Genomic DNA, 7,500 nt, shown 5'->3' with positions numbered 1-7,500 from the left:
CTGATCCAGAGCGGGTTTAATAAACATCTCGTCCTTAAATCAGACCATCGACTGAGAGACGTCATGAACCAACTGCAGAGCAGGAACAGCAAAATGAACTTCAGTTTTCAGTCTGTAAACCTACAAAATATCCACGCACACACGCACGCACGCACGCACGCACACACACACACACACACAGAGTGATTAATCTGACCACTCCTGTTCTTGGTGGTGCACTTCCGCCAGTAAATCTAAATGTCTGGTGGCAGTCTGCATTCCACACACACACACACACACACACACACACACACACACACACACACAGTCCGATCCGTGCATGCACACACCTGTACAGTACCAAAGTATGCATCTATAAATCCAAAGGTAAACACACACCTGGGAAACTCACACTCGCTCTCAGTCATGCTGCTGTGATGCAGTGAAACTGTGTCATCAGCAGTTCATCAGTGTGAAACTCACGTTCATTCATTCACTGTTAAACAAAACGTCTCACAGCTCCACAAACTGCTGGATGGTGGTATGAACCCTGCTTTGCCTCAAATGATGTTAATACGAAAACAGAGAAAACAGTCATGGAGGTAATTGTTTGTTGTTGGTGCAAAGTGCAAAAAAAGTGCAACACAATGTCAGATTTGCATCTCTGGAAGCTTGGAAGAACATCTGTAGTAAGAATACACACGTGCAGTACAATCACACTTCAAAAAACTTCAGTTTCTCATGTTTGCAGTAAATATACTGTCATCTTCCACCCTGCTGCTACAACAACTACAGCACGTACCCAGGGTGTGTAGACGGAGTGTGTGTGTGCGTGCGTGTGTGCGTGTGTGTCTGTGTGTGTGTGTGTGTGTGTGTGTGTGTGTGTGTGTTGTGGTCGGTGGAGTCTAATTGTAGAGGGAGGTTTCGGGCAGTCAGCCTGTCCTCTTTATGGCTGAAGATATTCATCATCATCATCATCACCATCAGAGTGTAGCGCATCCTATCATTTCACAACACTTCAAATACATACACACACACAGCCAAAAATACACTCAAAGACACACACACACACACACACACACACACGGCCCCATTGTTCGCCCCCCCGACTCATTTATCTTACCTTAGCTAATCTAATCAAGTGAGGAACAGACCAAAATACACGCAGGCTCACACGGAGCCCAAAATTCAAAGCTTGCGATAAGGCTGGGAGCTAAACAGGAAACAGGAAGTGTGTGGAATTGTGGGAAAAAACTCAGCAAACACTGACTGTCAGGTTGATGTGGGCTGCTTTCACACTGAACGTGAACGTCAGCTGTAGATTAATGTTTAATTATTTGCTATCGTAGACTCGTGATAAGCGTTTGGAAGCATCTCCTGCACAAACACAAGATGTGTGATTTAGCTTTAGCTCTAATTTTAGCCTGCTCACATACATACTGAGTGCATGACGCAGGTATCAAAGCTTTTTTTTATTACACGTTGTCCAAATTTTGGATATGAGGATTAAAGTCAAATTAAAATAAACATTGCCGGCATGTTTAATATTTGCTGTCAGATGTTTTGCAGCCGGTGATTCTGACCCTCAGACACTCGTTTCCTCTGCGCTCCTTCAGTATGGATGTGAACACCCTTTCATGCCCTTAAAGCTTAAAGTCAGCACTGTAACCTCACAGTTACTGTTTCATTTCAAAGCCAGCGTGCTACAGCGCAGAGCCACAGCTGCAGAGAGCATCCCCCTGTTCAAAGACAGACGAACCGCACTACTGATAACACACTGATGGAAACGTACCTCAGAAATAAAGTCACATCATCACAGCAATGCAAAAAGCCTTTAAAGCAAACACTCAGTGAAACACTCGCTCTAATTCGCTGATCTACCTGCAGCTCTGAACCAGGATCCGCCCACACCGAACAAAGCTGGGACCGGCTCATCTGCAGATTCAGAACCGATAAACTCCAATAAAATCCTCAAGCTTGAGCGCTGCTGTTGTATTAAGAAGTTTAAACACATTTCATGGTACAAATACTGCAAAGAGGTGAGAGAGTCTCCACAGTGTGCAGGAGGCACTCAGGTGCATGCAGGTACGTCCCAGTGCTGAACATTTAGTAATGAAACAGTTAATTAGTAATGATTGTTTGGGTGTTGTTCCAGGTGGAGGGTTTGGCAGAACATTCAGAGGTTTGACACAGAGCTCGTTCAGTCGGATATTTTTACCGCTGTGAGGAGAGAAAGACGAGGACGGAGGTGTTAAAGGCAGCGCTGACACAGCAGATAACACAGTCTCATCACACACACTCCTCTCCGCTCAGCGCTGCAGAGTGTGTGGCTGAGTGTGTGTGTGTGTGTGTGTGTGTGTGGACGGCAGAAAAGTCCGTCGTCCACCACCATGTCCACACATGTGGGGCGACTGAGAGTTATGGTTGTGTGTGAAGGTGTGAGAGCGAATACTGCTGCCTTTGTGTGTGTATGTGTGTGTGTGTGTGCATGTTCGTGTGTGTGCGTGCAACATAAGAATTATGGGGCATGTGAATGAATGTTTGTGTGTGTGCAAACTCAAAGAAAACAAGCAGAGAGTCTGAACAGAGGAAGGAGTGAAGTGTGTGTCAGTGCTGTGGAGACGAATGAAGGTTGTGACACTTTCTAAAGCAAACAGCTCCGTGTTTGTTCTCTCTCTATCAACTCGCCAGCCTGCCACCAGCTTGGTGTGTGCGTGTGTGTGCGTGTGTGTGCGTGTGTGTGTGTGTGTGTGTGTGAAAATAAATACAGTGCAGCTGTGTGACGAACGTTTTCTGTTCCTGCTGTGAGGAGAAGCTGGTTTCACACGTCATGCATGTGATTATGACACAATATAATTATTTTAATCAACTTTTAATTAAGTTTTTGCTTTCTTGTGATCACAGAGAAATTATTTTGTGGTCTCAGCAGCAGCCAAACTCTTCTCATTATGGTTTCCATTATTACTTGTTTTTCACGAGGGTGCCAAACCAATACCTGTCTGACTTTTGACAACAAACACGTTTGTCACCAAAATCCTTCGAGGTTTCATTTTGTCTTCATGCAAACAGCCGTCTAAGAGTTTCTCAGTGCAGTTTGAACACAATCTAAATAACATCGAGCCATATTTCATCCAGAATAAGGAAAAAAAAACTGTGTGCGTGTGTTCCTTTGAGGCTGAACGTAGACTTGTTGCTGCCACCTTTATGTCAGTGCTGGACAATGGTGATGTCACATACATGCATGCGTCGCTGCAGCACCTCCACACGCTGCATACACGCTGGATTTGTTGCACATTTTAAAGCTTTTCCTCGTCCTCGCTCTCTGTGTGCTCGGGTTCACCTTTGTCTTATTCTTGTTTACAGTCTATCCTCAGTCTGCTTCAATCTTACTAACATCCTTCAAAGAAGTATGAAATGACTGAGTGTGCCCGAGTCCAGACTGAACTGGGAGAAACAGCTTTAAGCATTCTGCTGCCTCTGCTTGGAATAAGCTGCAAAATCACCCGAATCTTCCAAAGCGGCTTCACTGGACACATTTAAAGTGATTCTTAATGACTTGGAGGAAAGAACATCATGCTGCTTCCCACCATAGGTTCAGTGATTCAGGGTTCATGACCAAGAGCAGCACCAGCAGCACTGTGACAGATCACTGGTTTCAGCTTACTGTATCTGCATAAGGCTGAAGGTTTGGGATTACATCAGGGATCTGACTTGGTGGTCTTCTCCAACACATCATATTAAACATATCACACAATTATAAACAGATTAAAAACAGGAACGCGGGAACTGTGCCTGATTTTCATACAGCATGCACATGGCCTCTCCGCAGCCCTGACAGCCCTGAGAGGGCTCCACTGAAGTGAGGACAGAGAAAATAAATAGAAATAAATACAGGTCATCCATCGGCCTCTCAGGCCTGCTGCATGCGTGTGTTTAACATAAGAGGCTGAAAATGACCACGTATGTGCTCAGTGTGGAATACATGAATCTAGATGAAATATCATACATGTCCGCATTAACATATGTGCGCACGCACGGACGCGGTGTAAAGAGAGCCGTGTATTTACACCGCCGCCGCCCCGCAGATGGAGATGGATACGTTGTGAGGACTGAGGAGGCTTTGAAGCCGGGCTCCCTCCTAACGGCTCGACACGCTGCGCTGTGGTTAGTGTGCACGGCGCTTCGTGTTATCTGCAGCTCTCTGCAGCCCTGCTGAGATGATGCTGTTTGTGCAGGTTAACTGTCACATCTGAGGCTCCGGATACGACTCCTGCTGCTACAAACACCACTAAACCAATCTCTCATTAAAGCCTCTCTGGTCTGAGCCCAGTCTGTAGGTCTTTAGATGTCACTGCTCACTGTACAGGCAGTCCTCGCCCCGACTTTCCATGATAGTCATTAATGGGGATATTTATGCTGGACGTGACGCCTGCAGAGCAGCGATGTGTTCACCCTGAAGGATCGACTGCAGTTTGATTGTGTTTTGGTAAAAATACATTATCAGCTGTCCACACACCAACAGTACAGCCACAGGGGTTTACACTGCATGCTAATGCACAGCCCTCGTATCAACACAGCGCTGAGGCTTAATACAGGTCCTGATTATGACTGAACACACTGCAGGACGTCTCCAGATTAATCAAAACTTATTTTAAAAGTTTCTGCTTCTGGGGTCGTTTTACCGAACGCTGCCCGTCTCTCTGTCTCCGTCTGTCTGTCTCTCACCACCGACTAAATGGTCCCTTCATGCATGTGATGGATGTGTGTGTGTGTGTGTGTGTGTGTGTGTGTGTGTGTGTGTGAGATATGGTAAAATATATGAACACACTCTCAGAGCTCAGTGGGTTCAGTCTTCACCCTGTTTAATGATACCATTTATCTCTGACTCTGGGGTGTGTGTGTGTGTGTGTGTGTGTGTGTGTGTGTGTGAGTATGCATAGCCACTCAAATGGGCCTTTGTTTTGGGGATAATAGGAAAGGTGCCATTTAAGGTACGGATGGATCTGTGAATGAGCCTGTAAAAGGGTCTGAGAAGAGAAGAAAGGAGGAGGGTCAGGCAGACCAGGTGCTCAGAGGACGATGAGACGGCCGGCTGGTTTGACCCAGACGGGTTCTGAGAATTTGCACGTCAGCAGGGTCACAACGAGCTGTCTCAGTCTTCTGCTCTGAGACCTCCTGACCTCGTCTGGGACGTCCCAGTGTCTCCATGTTTTCAGACTCAGTTCATGTTGTCCCTGACTGCAGTCTGCTGGACGCGCTGACTTCTTTGGACAATGACGAGAAGGAAACAAGTCTAAGAAATGTGTCCACTGAGCGGACATAAAGACAGTTTAGTTAGAGTATCAAGGAGAAGCTCGTTTGTTAATTCCACTCTTGAAGATGAAATCCAGATCATGACCTGCTCTGAACAGCCAGACACAAACACAGAAACCACAGACAGGTAGAGAGACGGAGAGGTCTCCAGGTAGACCAGGAGGTCATGGGAGAGAGAGTGTGCTTATAGAGGAGAGGAACTCATCCCAGCAGCCTTAATGGAGCGCACACACACACGCACACACACACACACACACACACACACACACACACACACACACACACACACACACACACACACACACACGGAGGGGAAAAGGTTATGTTCCCTGTGGTCACATCCCAGTCAGAGGAAGAGAGGAGTTTCCTCTGAAACACCAAACCTGTGTGTGTGAACACTTCCAGGCTCCTGATATTTGTTTAATTCCTCGAGTAAATACAGTCCGTGCAGCTACAGCGCGGCCGATTAACGTAAAAACACCACATTAACTCGACGTGTGCACACGCATTGGTCCACCGTACATGTGAAATAAATGTGCAGTAAATCATTTATGCAGATATATTAAATGTTGTTCATCACAGTACAGCTCCAACAAGCCGCCCCCCTGAGAACCACAGGACGCACTTTTTATATTTCTGTTTATGGATTAAACAAACAGAAATGTGCTTTTATGCTAAGCTAAGCTAATTACCTTCTGGCTCTAGCTCCAACCTTAACGCACAAACAAGACAGTGGTATAAATCTCTTTATAACTCTTGGAAGAAAACTAATATGTATGTAAACATTGAAGTGTTCCTTTCAGTTAACTGGCACATGTGCCATCTGACCCTGGAACACTTCCTGCTCTGACAAAACAACAGAATTCACCACAGAAACCAGAATCACTTTGAAAATGTTCAGAGGGCCACAGACGCTGTAAGCAGGCCTGAGATGTTCACCATGAACAGATACCCACCTGCTCACTCACTGCTCTGTCTGAGCTGAGCTCTGATTGGTTACGAGGAGGGTGTCGATCATCCAAAACACTGTATCTCACTAAAGACACGTGCGCTGAAAAGAGAGAGAGAGAGAAAGACGGGGGCGAGCGAGCGGCAGAGAGGCAGACGAGAGAGGAAGTGTGTACATTCCAGGCTAATCCTGATAGGACGTACCCATTGGTCGGCAGCCAGGACACAGCTACATACCACGGCCATGTAGCAGAAACACACACTCACACACACATTAGCATGGTTTGGCAGTGCTGGTTATTTATGAGCTGGTGGTTTAGGATTGTTTGTTGAGGGCTTGTGTGAAAGGATGTTGGTGCTTAGAGGAGTAACACACATGTGTGTGTGCAGGCTGTGTGTGTGTGTTGGTTAAATATCACAATATGACAGAGAATTATTTAAAGAATGGAAGAAAAATGAATGAATACCCTATGAAGTGTGTGTGTGTGTGAGAGAGTGTATATTTGCTCTGGTACAATGGGAACAAAGACAGCAGTGTGTCCTGCAGAGAGACACTGAGAGCATAGAACTTATTTATCTAACATAGAACTTTTTCTATCCAACATGCCATAAATCTGCTAAAGTAGAACAGACTCTGCACCCTGTACCCTCACACACACACACACACACACACATACACACACACACACACACCCAGTAATGTGTGAGGTATTGTGTTTAACATGGCTGTTTTCTGTGTTTTTCCTGTTGGGAACAATAACGTGTTAAAGGGTTAAAGGTCAGACTTTAACAGGGCAAACAGGACAAAACTCCTGTCATCCCATCAGACGACATTCTGTGTGTTGACTACGAACATAAATCTCTATTACACGTTATATTTTTCACAAAACTGTTCAAATTTACTAAATAAATTCCATATTAATTTCCCCAAAAGGCACAAAATAAACTCACTGTACAGTTTCCCTGTTGAAGTATCTCACATCAACACAGGTGACAAAACAGTGGACACATTTCTGTAGCATACGAAGTCTTAAACACACACACACCACACACACACACACACACACACACACACACACACACAGAGGGAGATGTGGTTCATTTATCCTAGCTTCCTACCTTCAGAACTAACTGTAGCATTCCATTGAGATGGTGCTTGAGATGTGTGTGTGTGCGTGTGCGTGTGTGTGTCACTGTATACGGCGTGTGTGCGTGTTTTCCTCCTCTTTCAAACACGTCTTTTCCTGCTCTCTTCATCTC

General features: G+C 45.5%; 2 protein-coding genes across 3 annotated transcripts in view; one reads left to right on the top strand and one right to left on the bottom strand.

Moving 5' to 3' along the window:
• Positions 1 to 4,086, top strand: part of LOC143324539 (uncharacterized) — a 69,537-nt gene extending 65,451 nt beyond the window's left edge. The window contains exon 3 of the mRNA XM_076737117.1: positions 4,071 to 4,086. The gene's annotated coding sequence lies outside the window, so the exon portion shown is untranslated. The remainder of the gene's footprint in view (positions 1 to 4,070) is intronic.
• The window catches only part of bbs9 (Bardet-Biedl syndrome 9), a 126,101-nt gene that overhangs the window by 14,923 nt on the left and 103,678 nt on the right, over positions 1 to 7,500 (bottom strand). The gene's annotated exons all lie outside the window — the stretch shown is intronic.

This window comes from Chaetodon auriga, chromosome 8 (assembly GCF_051107435.1).
Source record: "Chaetodon auriga isolate fChaAug3 chromosome 8, fChaAug3.hap1, whole genome shotgun sequence".
Taxonomy (NCBI): domain Eukaryota; kingdom Metazoa; phylum Chordata; class Actinopteri; order Chaetodontiformes; family Chaetodontidae; genus Chaetodon; species Chaetodon auriga.
The sequence above is the reverse complement of the archived record's forward strand: the minus strand, read 5'-3'. Positions and strand labels throughout refer to the sequence as shown.